The 18,975-nt window shown below is 38.5% G+C and overlaps 1 protein-coding gene across 1 annotated transcript in view; it reads right to left on the bottom strand.

The window, feature by feature from the left end:
* The window catches only part of tanc2b (tetratricopeptide repeat, ankyrin repeat and coiled-coil containing 2b), a 210,103-nt gene extending 196,774 nt beyond the window's left edge, over nt 1–13,329 (bottom strand). The window contains exon 1 of the mRNA XM_077224633.1: nt 13,203–13,329. The gene's annotated coding sequence lies outside the window, so the exon portion shown is untranslated. The remainder of the gene's footprint in view (nt 1–13,202) is intronic.
* Nucleotides 13,330–18,975: the final 5,646 nt, after the last annotated feature.

The raw sequence follows: 18,975 nt of genomic DNA, 5'->3' as shown, positions 1-18,975 counted from the left end.
TGTTTTTATTATAATAAAAGACAACTAACATTGAAAAAAAGCATTACTTAAATGAAAGGTTAATGGACATGAACTAACAATGAACAGCTGTATTTTTATTAAAGGGTTAGTTCACCCAAAAATGAAAATTAAGTCATTAATTACTCACCCCCATGCTGTACCAACCCCGTAAGACCTTCGTTCATCTTCGGAACACAAATGAAGATATTATTGATTAAATCTGAGAGGTGGATCACTCCTCCATAGGCTGCCTGAGGGAATGAAACTTGACGGCCCAGAAAGTCATTAAAGAACATGTTTAAATATTCCATGTGCCTACAGTGGCTCAACTATAAGTTTATCAAGCGACGAGAATACTTTTTTCCCGAAAAAAAAAACATAATAACGACTTTATTCGACTATTCCTTTTCTTCCTTGTGGGCCTGAGACGAGAGTTCAAGAGATTTCCACGACGCATGCGCGAGAACTGAGAAGAGAACGTTCTTCTTCTAATACTTCTTGTTCAGTTCTCGCGCATGCGTCGTGGAAATCTCTTGAACTCTCGTCTCAGGCCCACAAGGAATGAAAAGGAATAGTCGAATAAAGTCGTTATTATGTTTTTTTTTTCGGGAAAAAAGTAGTCTCGTCGCTTGATAAACTTATAGTTGAGCCACTGTAGGCACATGGATTATTTAAACATGTTCTTTAATGACTTTCTGGGCCGTCAAGTTTCATTCCCTCAGGCAGCCTATGTAGCAGTGATCCACCTCTCAGATTTAATCAAAAATATCTTCATTTGTGTTCCGAAGATGAACGAAGGTCTTACGGGGTTGGTACAGCATGGGGGTGAGTAATTAATGACTTAATTTTCATTTTTGGGTGAACTAACCCTTTAACTGATGTTACTGAAGATGTAGTAGATGTAGTAATAGTTTCTGATACAAATGTACTGCTACTTGTTAATTAATGATAATTAATTACAAGGTTAATTAGTAAACGTATTAATATTAATTAATGAGACCTTTTTGTAAAGTGTTGCCACTTAAACATACATAATCGATTTAAATAAATATAAATACTTTTTAGTCATTTTGTTTCTTGTCCATAATTAAAACAAATAATATGCATAAATTCATCAATACATTCCAATCAGTGTTATTTTAGTATTAATTATATACCATTAGTTATTAGTTATATTTTCAATTAGCTTTTATTAAAAAATTTTCAGTTTTAATTTCAGTTTAAGGTTTAGTCATTTTGTTATGGGCTTTTTTCATTTCTGTTAGTTTTTATTCATCTGCAATTTATATTTCAGTTTTTAGTTAATCTCAGCTGAACATTTATTTTAAAATTATTTCTAATTTTTTTGTTAATTCAATAAAATCTAAAATTGTATTGTATTTCAGCTTAAATTCTATTCACAAAAAATATTTTTTATAGTTTAATTTAACAATAACAACACTGATTCCAATTCTTTTTAAGTTTCATATTTTATCAAAACATCCAAAATCCCCAATTACTTTTATAATGGATCAAATCCATGTACTTGCAGAAAAAATTAAAATAAACTACAAAAACAAACCAAAATATGACATCGGCCCTAAAGCGCGGGGCCCGGGTTGCACCGCCCAAAGGACGGCCCTGACTAAGCAACATGTTTTAATGTGTGTTGATATAGTAGCAGCGGATTATCAAAGGTCCTTTAATTCAAAGCTGTGCAGACATCAAATGGAACATGAATTTACACGTGAAAACGCAGGAAACATCATATTACAGAAGTAAAATGGGTTTCGAACGTCTTGTTCATCATAGAAGATTCCCGCAATCAATCCTAGACTGAAACTAGAGCACATCAACTCTAATGAGGCTTTTAATCATATACTCTGTTGTGTGCAAAGCTACATTAAAAGGGTTTGTTCCTTAAAGCTAGAGTGACTCATGAAGTGGTTTGAAGCTCATCTGTCAATCATAATGACATGATGTCTGTAGATATTTGAACTCTAACCTGAAAATGACTGTTACCTCTGCACTCCAACACACAGCAGCGTTTAACTACATTCAGACATGATGCACACACTCAAAAACATATCCACTCTAATTTTGTTTATGCAAGGTGTACAAACACAGTGGATACTGTAATTGCACCATCACATGGACAAGCACTGTAATTTCACCATCAAAAGATGACGAGCACCTTTAAATTGGTGTCATATAACTAGATAGCAAATGTGGCGACAGACAGTCAGCCAGTGATGATAATGACTATATTCACACATAAAATATGTATGAATCAGTCCTGCTACCCAAGGGAGGTCTGGCTGTGCTCCATGTGGAGGAGGAGCACACGGTTCGGGAGAGACCCCTGCATATTCATATCTCCATAAACGACTCTAACTGAGACGTTACAGGGAGAAATTGCTGTGATGACACATGTCGCGGTCGCCACAGAAGAAACAAAGACGGAAATCACACATATAATATCAAACCGCTTGGCATTCATCATAAATTTCCATTCCTTCCCACTGGCCCCAAAGGAAGGTTTCATCCATCAAGGTTGATCTATGAAAAATGGATTACTCTGTCTGTCAGATTTCATCAGCCAGTTATTCATTTTTTCTTTGACGATTATTTTAACCTTTTATGTAAATATTCTGTTATACTGTTATAAAGATCTCATTGATTTGCATTACATGCTATCAGAATTCCATCTTTCTTTCTGGTCATATAAATATCAGCATCAGCACCAAAATGCATATTTTTGCTCAATTTGAGTCTCTGAATAAAATGTATTTTTCCTCCAAGTTTGAGCTCATGTTATGAGTCATAAAAGCGTGATGTGTCAAATATGATACTCATCATAAAACACATGGGCCTACTTTGTGTAAAGGTTTTTTGTTGTTTTTTGTCTGAAAGTTCATTAAACTATGGGCGCTTGTTTCTGCCACTGAATAAAAAATAAAAAAGGTAATTACGACTTTTTATATCACAATTCTGACCTTTTTTCTTGCAATTGCGAGTTTACATCTCGCAATTCTGACTTTTTTCCTATACGCATTTCTTACTTTATATCTCACAATTGCGAGAAAAAACTCAGAATTGTGAGATCAAAAGTCGCAATTACCATTTTTATTTTTTATTCTGTTGCGGAAACAATTTCCATATATTAAACTGTTCAATTTCAAGCAATTCACTTTTTCCTGAGTATGTTTGGCTTTACGGGGGTTAAACAGTTTTCCTTCTTTTGATTCATTATAAATTCGATTAAATGCATATGAAACAAACAAACACTGTTACAGATGAATTCACCAAGTGACTATAGGGATGGGCATTTTTGTAATTTTTTTCCTTTCCAGTAGCGTATAATTGGGGTCCTACCACTGGCGTAGCCACGGGTGTGCCAGGGTGTGCCGGTGCCACCCACAGTAGCAGCTGGCACACCTAAAATAGATGCAGAATTCTCTTTTAAAGTTTTAATAAAACGTTTCCTAAACTTGGACTATTGTTGTTTACCTAAAATATTTGTACATTTAAAATGTATTTTAATTTTTTAATTATTATCGTTAAAAAAATATCTACCGACATTCGCACTGCCAACCAATCCGCAAACAGCCGCAGACTGGTAATACGGTTGTGCTGTTGAGTCTCGCGCCTCATGAGGAGAAATAGAAACAATGAGCGCAGTTCACACAAAGAAACTTAATGAACATAGAGCGGTTAAAAAATTAATGTGGAGTTTTCATATTTATAATATATGATATGATACAGTTAAGCACCACGACTGCTGAATACCATCACGATTGAAAATATGACACTGATTTCATATGACAGTTCAATAAACAAGTAATCAATATCAAGTCACTTACATTTTAGACACAATATTGACTGTTTTTCTATTTGAGCAGCGATAATAGTTCCAAACAAACATCCCAAGAACCACAGCGCAGCTCACCGGAACACATAACTGCATTACTGAATGATTCTGCGCTTTGAATGAATCGATTGAGTCAAAGATTCAATGACCCATTAAACAACTACCTCATTCCTTAACGATTCAGCCGTTTGAACGAATCATTTGAATAAATGACCGAATAACTCACTCATTAAGACAGTCACCTGCCGCCCCCTACTGGTGGTTTAGTTTCGTGTTTAAAAGTAGGCTATAATTCTTTCCAATATCTTTTTTGTATCTTCAAAAAAGATTTAAAACAATCTCGTAACATTATTTAATGCAGTTGTAATTTTTCAGTGTAAATTAATTAATTTGATTGGTAACAGCATAGTGTCTATTTTTTTCAATTGAATGTATTGATCAAATCTAAGAATTTAAAATGAAAGATGAAGCATACGTTTAAACCGATTTCTGCATTTTTACTTGGACAAGAGAATGGCTGATTTACTTGTTCGAAGGAAAAGCACAAGTAAAGCCTTAATGTTGAACCCTGAGTTATATTTTATATACTGTAGGCCTAGTATTAGGCCTATGTTTATGTGGCAAGCAAGTTTTACACATCAGCCCAGTCTATTCTGTAAAGTTAGTGATAAGCCGGGTCCGAGTTTTTTTTGCACATTAATTTGACAATAAATGTGGCACACCCAATTTTTCTTATGCACACCCAGAGACGCTTTTCTGGCTACGCTAGTGGGTCCTACATATCTTTTCGATGATGAAACTATTTTAAATTAAAACATACTGTTGATGAAAATATGATGAAAAATTATTAATAATGCACCATCAATGTTTCTAAAAAACAAACATCTAAAAAGAATATGACTGTTTCAAATAACCCAATGATATTGCTAAAAATATCACCTTTAGTTTGGCATTAACTTCCTATTGTTTCCTATTAGTGCTGTCAATCCTTAAAAAAAACGGAATTATTTATTATTGGAAGTCAATGGTGACGGTAAACTGTCTGGTTACCAACATTTCTTAAAATATTTTTTTTTGTGTTTAACAGAAAAAAGAAACTCATACAGGTTTGGTAAAACATGAGGGTGAGTAAATGATGACAGAATTTTCATCTTTAGGTAAACTATCCCTTTAACATTAAACTACATTACATAACTGTAACAGGCTGTATACATGGCATGTCATGTGTTCTCCACAAACGTATGTAATAGTGCACTGAATCCATTCAGTGGGTCTAAATATACACTCTTCAGCATGGACTCAAAAGGAAGCGTATGGAACTCTGGCAAAACTGACTGAAGCTAAATAAATTGTTTGCTGCTTTCTACTTCCCACCGAATCATTTCAGCAACAAAGTGTTTCCATTTGCACTGTTTGCCCTGAATGTCTCTTTTGCACAGTCTGCACTAGGTGTTTCTACATGACTGTAAATCAGAGTATATGAATAGGTTTAGTTAGCGTACCTTTTTCATATAGGCTGTGTACTTATCTGTAACACCATGCATGGTCCTGTGAGGCACGACATTTCGGTCCTTTATATGTCTCTAGAAATAGCGGAACGACATCTCACTTGACTTGATTTGACTTGAATATGTAGCCATATATAGAGTGCAACAGTCGGGTTCTGGAAGTAAAATCTTCATTCATTTTCTCCATAGGGAAATAGATTTTTAACGATTGTAAGCCTATAAAGACAGCCTTACTGTGAGCTACGAGGATGTTATTTGATAGTATTCGCTTTTGTTTAGGCTGTTAGCCCACATTATTTCAATGTACTTTTAAAATAATAGTGTTTAAAAGCCAAATTTGTGGTGAAAAACTACATTGCCCATGATGCTGTACAGAAAATCCCACCAATCAGAGTCGAAACAAACAAAAAAACTTAAAATAGATTATTTATATAAATATTATCAACGTTTTTAAATGAAATTTTTTATATTTCTCCATCGTTTATTTGATTATGCTGTTCACAATGCTTCATGCATGGGATTGTAGTTCTTTCTGTCACTAAAGGTATCACATATCGTTTTTCTGATTTTTAAATATTTTTTGCTTCAAACCAGTTCGTAATGTTATGATTCTAGTTCACAGCTTATAATGCTTTAACGAAGACTTTTTTTTTAAATCCCTATGGACGAAATAAATGGAAAAGCAAGGAACCAAGGCAGGCACTGCTGCAATCAATTGCCATTCATGACTGTGCATTTTACTGACAATAATGAAAAATCATTCTTCCTTGTGTTAGTATAAATCAATGTGAAAACATCCCTTGATTATGTTCAATAGATCTTTAAAACAGCATTTCTGATCTACTTGGCATTAATGGCTGTTTATTTTAAATAAATTTAGAAAATTCAAGTGCTGAAAAAGGATTATAATAATACAGTGATGAAAAAGCAAAAGTAAACAGTATGAAATAATCAGCAAAACTTGCTGTTAATGAATAACTGGCCAATAATAAAATCTGACAGATAGAGTAAATTTAAAATCTCAACAAGTGCCACTATAAAAGTGAATTTTGATGGGAGGTTTCGGCTCGCATCAACCTTACATAAAGGGAAATATCACACTGGTTAGAATACAAATCTGACTAATGCAATGCAGGAGAAATTGCAGTAAGACTTCTCATTGAAATATCAAAGAGTTAAACAACCAACCTGGCCATAAATGAATTTGACACGCACAGGGAATTCAATTATGTGGATTTGCTATTACAGAACAATCTCCAGTGGACAATATTAAAGGATTTATTCATAATGCACAGAAAGAGACGGTATGTGCTTGAGTGTTTTTTTATTAAGAGCAGGTGTATGTATTTTTAGACCTCCAAAGGCACTCGGGTGAAAGAGGGATGCTGTGTTCTTGAGAACGGCAACAACCTGCCATTTATATCCACTTACATCTCATTATATCAGAAACTCTTAACAAGAAAGGTTCTTTAGTGGCATTTTTGGAAGAACCGTTAACATCCATGGAACCTTTTGATTGCAGAAAAAGGTCTTTATAGTGGAAAATGTTTCTTTAGATTTTCAAAATGTTCTTCAAACTCTGGTTTTTTTAAAGTCCCCCTGTGGTAAAAAAAAATCAAGCTTTTAATGTTGTTTATATGTCTATGTGGTGTTTTTAATATGCTTTAAGACAAACCATCTGTAAATTCATGAGTCAACACCATTGCTGAGTATTTTCTCGTTAAAACTGCAGTGAACTAGCCGATTCTAGTCAGAATGTGAGTCTGATTCTGCTCCATTGGGCTGTGATTATGGGGCGTGTGTCAACCGAACCAGGAAATAAACGACCTCTGCACTCAATTGGATAGACCTAGAACCAATCAGAGCAACGGGGTAAGTGATGTATGTTAAACGATAGATTAAAGTTGATAGATTAAACTTTTTCCGAATCACGTAGGAAGGACGGCAAACACATCTTTCCCATCGACAAATGCCTTGATCGCGGTTCTCTGTTCCTCTTTTAAAATTAATGCGCTGTCTATATCTTCTATAACACACGCGATAGCGGAATATACACAATTCAATTCTCCAGCGGCAGCCATGAATTCAACCCAAGCACTCTTTGATGACGTGGATGGATACGTTACCGTTGCTTATCTGTCCATCATCGTATAAAGCCCGCCCTGACAATTTGATTGGTCCGAACAACAAAATCCTCAACGGATCGAGTCCAGACCGAACTTCCCGACCTAAACATTTTGTGGGCGGGGTTCGGGCTGGCATCCAGGCTAGCAATGAACCAAAGACAGTCCCAAAAACACGGTTTGAAATCGCTGGTGTTTCTGACGTCACAAACTACCTTGTAAACAATCAGATCAACGTGTGATCTTCAACGACTGGATCTCTGAGCTTCTGCGAGTGAGTGGAGGCGGGGCTCATTTGCATATACATAGAACCGCGTATACTGAATGAGGCAAGGGTGTTTGAGTTACATTCAAGATATTTTAAGGCATGAAGACATTTTTGTTAAGGAAAAAACTTATAAATATATAATTTTGGTGATCAAATCTGAATTTTAAGAAATAAAATTATTGACTACAGGGGGACTTTAAGAACTGTTCGCTGAAAGGTTCTTTGGGGAACCAAAAATGGCTCTTCTATGGCAATGATGTGAAAAATCCCTTTTGGAACCTTTAGTTTTTGGTGTGTATCAGTAGACATTCCTGATTTTCATGGGAAGGCATTTAAAGTTGTTAACGTCACTTAAACATTTAAAACCACTACGTGTGTCAAAAATATCAAAATACATTTTACAAAAAGATGAATCACACACATTGAGCTAGTCCATCACAAACACACACACATGAACATATTTACCCTTAATTATCTTCTGGGACAACAACGGCAGCTGGCTAATTGGTTAAGAAGCAGCGATGGTAGAGGTTAAGCACTGCAGGGATTTGCTCAGTACTTACTGAAGACATCCTCACAGAAACACACAAAAGCATAAAACTGAATAACTGGAATAGCAAGAGCACACAATTCTATTCAGCACCAGCCATAGGTCTATTCAGACAGAGCCAGTATTCCCAGAGGAGGTCAGGTACATTTGTGTTTCACAGATGTACGTTTTTTTAATTTAAATCCTGCCTCAATCAAACACATCTGTGTTTTTCTCACACAAGCTCTGCAAAAATGATGTAGAAAATTACCTATTGTTTTGTCAAATAACTCAGGGGTCCGCTGAGAAATCTAAGCCTGTCCGAATGGAAATGTCTGTCATTATTATTTTTTTATGCCTTTGCATCATAATGATTCTCCTAATCTATTTTGACCTTTGTCGAACACCGTAACTAAAGGCATTACACTGCCGGGTGAACCTTCATTATGGATTCTGATTGTTCGGGGTACAATAATGGTGCGTTCAAGTCATGTCGGAAAGATCGTACAAGTTGAAAGCACATGAACATCACCACAAAGTCATAATTACGAGTGGGAAATTCAAGGATTTTCCTTAATCCCAAGGTTTCATAGTTAGGGGTAATCTACCTAAAACAATCTATGCATTAAAGTCCCCCTGTAGTCGATCATTTTATCCCTGAAAACTCATCTTTGATCACCAAAATTACATATTTAAACGTTTTTTCCTTTTAAAAAAAACATGCCTTGAAATATCTTGAATGTAACTCAACACCCTTGCCTTATTAAGCATACACGGTTCTATGAATATTCAAATGAGCCCCGCCTCCACTCACTCACAGCAGCTCAAAGATCCACTCGTTGACGATCACACGTTAATCTGATTGGTTAACAAGGTAGTTTGTTACCGCGTTTTTTGGACTGTCTTTGGTTCACCGCAGTTTTAAGGAGAAAATACTCAGCAATGGTGTTGACATGAATTTGCACATGGTTTGTCTTAAAGCATATTAAAAACACCACATAGACATATAAATGTAGCAATGTTCAGGGAAGAAGGAGGCAGGAACCGGCGAACATTCAAATAAACTTTATTAAAATAAAACAAACCAAACTAAAATACCGCCAGCAGCCCCTCGCGGACGACTGCTGGCTTACCTAAAATAAACATAACGGCCAGCAGCCCCTCGCCGACGACTGCTGGCTAAAATAAAACACAAATACAAAAAACAAAACTCAACTTAAATACAGGCCTGTTCCTCTCTCGATCATCAATGTCGTCGCTCCTCCTTTATGCTTCCGCTCCTCCGTGAGAGATGCGAGACCGGTGTGCTTCACAGGTGTTGCTCATTAGCAATCGCACCACCGGCCTCACGCCGTTCTCTCACGTCCCTCGGCCGTCGTGTTCGCCACAATAAACAACATTAAAAGCTTGATTTTCTTTCCCCCCAAAGGGGACTTTAAACATTATATGCCAAAAACAATCAATACAACTGGCAGAAAATTAGCAGATGCACAGTTAACAAGTAAAATTAGGACTTTGAAACTCACTCTCAATGAAGCGGATCAATTGCCTGCCGTAGGACTGGTCATTACTTACTAGAGTCAACACAAGTAAGCAACACTTAAAGAAATGTCCAGTGAGTGATGCTAAAAGCGTGTTCAGAAACAGATGCAAGTGAATGGAGTAAAAGGTATACTGTATATTCTCTCTCTCTTTCTTACAAATTGAACATTACCACTCTCATGTGAACAATCTCATGCCTGCTGTGAAATCAGGTTTCTCATATCCCAAGGCCATGTATACTTTCCCGGACTACAATGGTATCCTTCGGGCTTTCTGATTGGCTGTTGACAGAGTTCAATTTTCCTCATCATCCAGAGAAAATGAGTCAGCAGAAGCCCACGGGACAGAAGCCCAGCTCTACCTCCAGCACATTAGGACCGTTTTCTGCCCGCATAACAGCAAATGAGCCAGAATCTACGGGGAGTGAGAGCAAGCAGAACCAGGCAGATAGACCATAATAAAGAGCCGAGCAGAAGGTAAGAAAGATGTGAGTGAGTGAGGGCGGCGGACAGGTTTCCGTGGTCACTAGGGGTGCGAATCGCTATTTGATTTCTATTCAGGGAATAACAATACGATACCAAAACCCTTTAGCCTATTAGTTCTTGGTTATAAAACGTATCTGAAGGCTGTCTGACTGGCCTGGAGATGCACCAATACACACTGCTTCTTCATTATTGCAGAAAAACCTGTTGCACAATCTACTACATGCCTTCTGTCACATGATTTAGCATGTAAAAAGCCTTTTAGTATAATTTTTAAAACGTCACAGTACACTTGTACTGAGGGTCTAAATGAAAAGAGGGTCACTTGAGGATCACTTGAAATCTTTACTGTTTTTTATAAAGTAAATGTAGCAATAACTTCTATATTGTTAGCAATAAAAACAAACATTTACTAGACTGAGGTTTATTTGATTATCTCCACAAATTGTTTTATTTTTATTTTATTTATAGAAAAATCAAATTTGATATATCAGGAATGTTTGCACTTATTGTACATCTCTCAATCATCACTGACCTCTTAAAGCTACAGAGTTTGGTCATAAAACTAGGCACTTAAATATCATCTTAGACATAATTTAGATATATAGTGATAATTGAAATGTATACGAATTTTATGCAAGCAGTACTGTTAAAATAATTTTTATTATTTTTATATTTTTATTGTGGCAAAACATGCCACAACGTTCACACTGCTACTGCTACCCATAAAACCCCAAAAAAGAGATTTCACGTCACTTGTCCCATAGAAAATATTGGTCATGGCCTTTAATGTGCACTTTATCTTATAACACCAGTTCCTGTTCAACTCATGGTGTGATGGACCTCAAAGTTGCAATGAAACGGAAGAAGCGACAGATATTTTCTTCCATATTGTGACGTACAACCGAGTGCAATGGGTTATCGAAAAATGCAGGGCATGTGAGGTTAAAAAAAACAACAACAAAAAGCAAAATATACATGGATTATATTCATTATAAATATTCATTACTTTAGGATAGGGTACATAACATCCATTTAGAAAATAGATTTCATGTAGACATTAATATAAACATAAATAAGTTACATCTGTATCAACCAATACCAAAAAATTACGAGATAGATCGTCTCAAAAACGTATCTGAAGTGTTTTCTGCTGGAAGATGACTGTCTTGTTGAACACTTGCAGCTGTATTTAGTATGTTGCACTATTTTCACACTAACATGCGACTAAAATTACTCAACAGGCATTTAATTATCAATACAACCACTTGGAGCAATGTAAATCAGCAAGCCAATGTTGATTTAGTGAGATTCAATTGCGCTAACATCACGTAGATCACTGTGAAATATCCACACGCTATCGTTTCACGTAAACCAAGTTTAAATATTTTAACAAAAAAAGTATTATAATAAAGTCAAGCGTATTATACAAGAAAATACCAACAGTAAACGAGTGCTGCTCCTCCCTATACGCAAAGTACGCAAGTTGCGTAGGGCCCCCGAACCACCAGGGGCATGTGTTTTAGATTCAATTTTGATTTTGGCTTCTTCCAACGATTATAAAAACATGATGCCGCTTTCCGTTTCTTTCCTTTAAACCAGTGCGCTGTCACCATACGTAACATCATAATCAGTCAAATCATGTAACGTTACATGTAAAAGTGCATTGAGCTGCGAAAGAGTAGCTGTTCAACAGCTGGCTTTCTGTCCACTCGATCCGAGATGGAGAGAAACATGGACAAGTAGCCTACAGACTATACTTTGGGCTTCGGTCGTGCGCTTAAATGAACAAATACACTCAAAAATATGTCAAAAAATGTAAACACATTCAGTTATGTCTTCAGTGAGCATAAACAGGTGGGAAAGTAATCAAACAGTGAACGTTCCCATAAAGTTCCTGCAACGTGCTTAGGTTAGGGGAACGTTCTGGGAACTTTATGGGAATGTTTTCGGAACGTTCCCCTAACCGTAAGGGAACGTTCTAGATAAGACAACTTTCCTGGATAACCAATAGGGAACGTTCTCTGGGAACGTTCTGGGAACAAAAAACTAACGTTCCAAGAACGTTCCCAGAATGTAAAATTGTTAGCTGGGCGAATGCTTGTCATTGTAGCCTAGATCTGTGCATTTGGTCTTAGTGATAGCAGCCTACTAAAACCGCTGCTGTCTGCTATTTCATGTTAATGAAACAACAAAAGAAAATGAGAGAATCATTCACTGCGTTTCACTGAATAACATTAGTAACTTTGATAAGAATCAATGTATATTTCATTCACAGTGAAGACTATGCAATGCTTTATTTATTTTTACATTTTATTACTTTATTACATTTCTTTATAAAAGGCTACTAGTAGTAGGCTAAATTGTTCGTTTCATATATATATATATTTTTTTTTGTAGGCTATTTGTCTGTTTTATTTTTTCACTGTAGCCTATTACTGAACTTTTCAACTCACTGTTGTTGATTGACAGTGAAACTGCCCAGAAATAAGAGAAGGTTGGTTCATTGGGGTTTTTATGAACGCCCGGACAAAGTTTTGCTTAGGGCCCCAGAAGTCTTAAACCGGCACTACCGCCAATATCGTTGGTATTCGCGATATTATCATAAAACATTTGTGGAAAAACTGTGGGAAATGGATCCATGTTAATCTATTGTTGCAGGCTAAAACTAACAACGACTGTAGAAACTGTGGTATTTGCATAAACTGGTTAGCATAGTGATTTTTTGTAAAAGCTGACAAGCAAAGGAAGGATTCGTATCAAATATCAGTCATCACTGAGGAAATCTGTGCATGAAAGGTTTTATCCTGGATTACCATTACCTTCTGGCAACACACGGTTATTAATGACACACACACACACACACACACACACATACTTCAGGCGAAGACGTAACCTACCTTGCTTATCTTTTACTTTCCGTCCCACCTTCCCCCGCTCGCGTCCGCACTCCTCGCCGGTGTATCCTGAGTGATATGTTTCCTTCGCGTGCTTTTTCTCATGACAGCTTTCCACCAGCCACAAAATGCGTTCTCCTTTCCCTTCCGCGGATACTTATGCTGAACATTGGCTGGTTTCTCCGTTCTTACAGAGCAATAACGCCAGTGAGTGTGTGTGATGGGAACAGAGCGCAGAGGACTAGCCGAGAATCAGAAGAAAACGATGCACCACTGCAGTGTGAGTGTGTGTGTGTGTGTGTGTGTGAGTGAATGAGACACGCCACGCTGCACAGACAGCAGCATAACCTCTGCCTTGACCAACTGTAATGTCATGTATTATTCATAACCATGGGAGGGACTATCGTCACAACTGCTCGTTATCATGCAAGAGGTGCTGCAAGGTCAACGTTAATCAAAAGATCGTTTCTGACCCTGAGAGGAGCTGTAGACTACTGAGAGTCCAGTCTCAAGCCATCAAGTAGCTATTCAAAACTAAAATATAACAAAACAATCTAAATAAACAAAATAGTTTTGGGTCGGTAAGATGTTTTTGTGTTTGTTTGTTTGTTTGTTTGTTTGTTTGTTTGTTTGTTTGTTTGTTTTTGAAAGAACTCTAGACTTACCAAGGCTTCACAATATAGTTAAAACAGTAATACTGTGACATAATAGACATTATTATTAATATTTAAAATAACTCTTTACTGTTTAAATATATTTTAAAATGTATTCCTGTGATCAAAGCTGAATTTTCAGCATCATTAGTCCAGTCTTCAGTGTCACATGATTCTTCATAAATCAGCTATATTACTCTGATTTGCTCAAGAAACATTTCTTCTTATTAATGGTGAAAACATTGTGCTGCTTCATATTTTTTTGGAAACTGTGATAATTGAAAATTCATTGATGAATAAAAAGTTAGAAAGAACATTTTGAAGTAAAAAAAAAATTTTTTAATCATTTAAAATTTCTGTCACTTTTGATCAATTTAATGCATCCTTGCTGAATGAAAGTATTTAAAAGTAGTCGACTCAGGTAACAAAATTGCTTCACTGCTTGGTCACCCCCCCCCCCCCCCCCAAGTTTTTTTAGCCTTTCTCTTTTTTTTTACTTCACTAAAAATGTTCAGAAATTCAGACTGTTCATAGCAAAGATGTTTTCGAAACATATTTTGTATGTATTTGTTATTGTAATAACATCACTGACCCTCATCCATTTTTCTTTATAAGATAGTATGTCTGCTGTTTTCTCTCTCTGTCCCCGATGCTTCACATTCTTTCAGAGTTCAGGAGGATAGAACTTTAAATGACATCAGCTGTCACAGAAATCCACTGTTAAATGAATATTATGAAATGCATTAATCATGCAGTCCATCTGTTCTTTCCGCTCCCCTTGTGGCCCAAATCATTACAACTCTCTCGTTAAATATTAGTTTCAATTTCACTCATGTTGTCCAGGGATTCCAAATTAAATCCTCACATTGGTGGGAGCAAATAAGGTAATGAGCTAATTGTCAAAGAATAAAGCTATCAGAACGGCTACAGAACACGATGATAGACAGATTTTCTGGCATAATTACCATTTAATGTAATAAGTGTTTTCAACCAGAAACGCTTTTAATCACATCTAAAAACATTTGATTGTGATCTGCTGCTAGAGCTTTTCTCACAACTGACCAGTGTTGGGGATTGGTCATTTTTAAAAGTAATGCATACAATATTGCATCACTCCCTAAAAAATAACTAATTGTCTTAGTTGCTTTTTATGGAAAGTAATGCAATTGTTAATGTTATGGTAATTTTGTGTCACTTTTTTTTCACCTGGGCTGGGCTTCCTTGTTTTTATTTAATAACAAAAAAAATTGTCAAATGTAAAGGCCCTTTCCAAAAGTGAAATGAATAAGACTGTAAGAAATGCATATTTACGCATGTACAGTAGAGGGCGAAGCTAAAACAAACCTTTCATCTGTGCTGTCATGTGGATCGCAGAATAATAAGATGCAGGAGAAGAAAGTTCAGCAATAAAAACAAAAAAGATACACAAACGTGATGTTTATCTAAAATCATTATTGCTTATTACTATGGTTGAATTGGTCAGCAACAAAGACATTGGTTAATAAAGTGAGATTGAATACATAAAGTATTATTTGTGTTTTTTAACATATTTAATTATTGCAGGTGTGTGTAATATTCTGAGTTTGCATTTCACTGTTTTATTTGTTCTGAGGAATACTGAAAAGGTTAAGTGAGATGGGTAAATTTCACATTTAGTCTAGAACTACAATTATCATCGCCTGTTTTCTCTCAACACGAGGACGGAGAGCTGTCAGTCAATACATGAGAAAACAAAGTAACTTGCATAATTTTTTTTTAAAAGTAAGGGAGGGGGGATGGGAACACCGTCTATGGCTGGGCAGACTGGACGTGAACAGTCTGTGAAGGCTCTGGGCTGGAGGGCGCCAGCGGTGAAGAAGTCTCTGGGCTGGACGGAACCAGCGGTGAAGAGGTCACTGGGCTGGACGGCGCCAGCGGTGAGGGCTCTGGCCTGTACGGCGCAAGCGGCGAGGGTTCTGAGAAAAAGTAGATTAAGTCTAACTCCATCGGATCCCTGACGAGGACCAGCGGGGAAGGCTCTGTGCTGGACGGGACCAGCGGTGAAGGCTCTGTGCTGGACGGGACCAGCGGTGAAGGCTCTGTGCTGGACGGGACCAGCGGTGAAGGCTCTGTGCTGGACGGGACCAGCGGTGAAGGCTCTGTGCTGGACGGGACCAGCGGTGAAGGCTCTGTGCTGGACGGGACCAGCGGTGAAGGCTCTGTGCTGGACGGGACCAGCGGTGAAGGCTCTGTGCTGGACGGGACCAGCGGGGAAGGCTCTGTGCTGGACGGGACCAGCGGTGAAGGCTCTGTGCTGGACGGGACCAGCGGTGAAGGCTCTGTGCTGGACGGGACCAGCGGTGAAGGCTCTGTGCTGGACGGGACCAGCGGGGAAGGCTCTGTGCTGGACGGGACCAGCGGTGAAGGCTCTGTGCTGGACGGGACCAGCGGTGAAGGCTCTGTGCTGGACGGGACCAGCGGTGAAGGCTCTGTGCTGGACGGGACCAGCGGTGAAGGCTCTGTGCTGGACGGGACCAGCGGTGAAGGCTCTGTGCTGGACTGGACCAGCGGACGGGACCAGCGGTGAAGGCTCTGTGCTGGACGGGACCAGCGTACCGGACCAGCGGTGAAGGCTCTGTGCTGGACGGGACCGGCGGTGAGGGCGCTGTGCTGGACGGGACCGGCGGTGAGGGCGCTGTGCTGGACGGGACCGGCGGTGAGGGCGCTGTGCTGGACGGGACCGGCGGTGAGGGCGCTGTGCTGGACGGGACCGGCGGTGAGGGCGCTGTGCTGGACGGGACCGGCGGTGAGGGCGCTGTGCTGGACGGGACCGGCGGTGAGGGCGCTGTGCTGGACGGGACCGGCGGTGAGGGCGCTGTGCTGGACGGGACCGGCGGTGAGGGCGCTGTGCTGGACGGGACCGGCGGTGAGGGCGCTGTGCTGGACGGGACCGGCGGTGAGGGCGCTGTGCTGGACGGGACCGGCGGTGAGGGCGCTGTGCTGGACGGGACCGGCGGTGAGGGCGCTGTGCTGGACGGGACCGGCGGTGAGGGCGCTGTGCTGGACGGGACCGGCGGTGAGGGCGCTGTGCTGGACGGGACCGGCGGTGAGGGCGCTGTGCTGGACGGGACCGGCGGTGAGGGCGCTGTGCTGGACGGGACCGGCGGTGAAGGCTCTGGACTGGAGGTCTCGGAGGGATGAGATTCTGGAATGTGTTCAGGGGTGCTGGCAGGCTCTACGAGGTCGATGGTAAAAGTAGATTCATTATTTACCAACACCCACTCAACACATGTGGCGAAATCACGGCGAGGACCGCTCCCTGGGAGGCGTGCCCGGGACCGCTCGCTGAGGCTGGCGATGTAGAATACACACAGCGAGCGGTCAGGATAGTGAGTGAGGCACGCCAACTCCAGAAAATCCCTGGTGTGGGATTCCAGGGAGCTGTCCTTCTGTTCCAGGCAGAGGAGAGCCACAGCGGGAATGTTCATTTTGTAGGTCGATTCTTCTGTCACGGTGTGTGTGGGTTGAAGGAGAGGACGGAGTCAGAAAGGCTTCAATTCCAAACGATTTACTTAAAGTTTTCTCACAGGTACATATAGGCAGGAAGACAGGCAGGAATACTCACAACGACACCAAAACATTTACAAGAACCGACAAAGACAGACTGAACACAAGCAAACTAAATACAGGCACTGATGAACAAAAAACAGGTGACACAGATGAAGGTGATTAACAATACAGAGGTGATGATGATGGACTCATGACAGTTGGCATGGAGATAGATGAGTGGCGGGAAAACAAAGGACATGTGACTAATATTGAAGACAAACAGAAGATCAAAACAGACACAAACGTGACACAGTGACTATAAAGTGAAGTTTTTAATATTTTGGCATAGGGTCTGTAGACTAATGGTTAAAACTCCTGATTTAATAAGAACAGCAAATCATTCTAAGATCAGAATAAAATGCTTTATTACTTCTATCAGGTTTTCAGGTGGTGAAATTAACAGAATATCTTCAGATGCTAATGTCATCTGGCCTTAAAAAGAAGCACTTTTCCAAAACATATATTTTCATCCCCAGAGGGAAGACCAAAGAATCTACTCTGCACAGAACCAATTGTTAAGTCAAGTGTTTATTAAAATTACTCTTGGAAGCATAACGGGACTGAAACAAAGTAGAAACCCAAAATCATAACAGTTGCACACATTTTAGCTTTTAGTTTTTAACTCCATTTAGCAGTGCATACAAAAGAGTTTTGGGTCTAAGAGGGCCGTTTACATAACACTGTTTTCAACTAAAAACAGAATTTTTTTTAATGTGTTTTGTCCGTTTGTTTACACAAAAACTGCGTTTTGTGGGCCTGAAAACGTAAACTTTTGAAAATGGGTTTCAAAGAGCAAGTTTTTGAAAACGATACCGTTATCATCACAGTGTAAACTACAAAAACGCTAATTTGTGAAACCGGTGACGTCATGCACCACGGGAAAAAAAACTTAATTTATCTTTTGCAAGTTTTTTTTAAGTAAAGTTATGTAAAATTAACAAAGAAAAAAAAGTCAATTTAACTTGAAGTTTTAACATCTACTCTCGAGTCGTGTAATGGAAATCATTTTTTATTATTATGCATGCATTTTTTTTTAAATCTTAATTGGGAGCCTACATGTAATATTTGATGCGCTTATTTGTTTTTTAATTAGTGAAAATATTTTTAAAGTGGTGAAACGATTCACTTATATGGAAGCTTGTTTCTGCCACTCAATAAAAAAAGTAATTGTGACTTATCTCACAATTCAGATTTTTTTTTTCAGAATTGTGAGATATAAACTCACAATTGCGGGAAAAAAGTAATAATTGTGAGATATAAACTCGCAATTTTTACAACTCATAAATTTTGAGTTTATATCACGCAATTCTGAGAAAGAGGTAAAATTGAGAGATAAAAGTATTTTTTTGTTGTTATTCAGTGGCAGAAACAAGCTTCCATTCTTATACATTTATATACAATTATTATTATTATTGTTTTTAAAAGGTCCATGGCAGGGTTATTTTCGTTAACTAAAACTAAAATCATAAAAAAATGTTACTTAAATGAAATAAACAAAAACTTATTTTATTTCAATGTTTACTATACACATTTTT

The sequence above is a fragment of the Siphateles boraxobius genome, unplaced genomic scaffold (genome assembly GCF_051911475.1).
Source record: "Siphateles boraxobius isolate OS27281-9 unplaced genomic scaffold, OSU_SipBor_1 90, whole genome shotgun sequence".
Classification (NCBI taxonomy): domain Eukaryota; kingdom Metazoa; phylum Chordata; class Actinopteri; order Cypriniformes; family Leuciscidae; genus Siphateles; species Siphateles boraxobius.
Note: the sequence above shows the minus strand (reverse complement) of the source record. Positions and strands in the feature narration are given on the sequence as shown.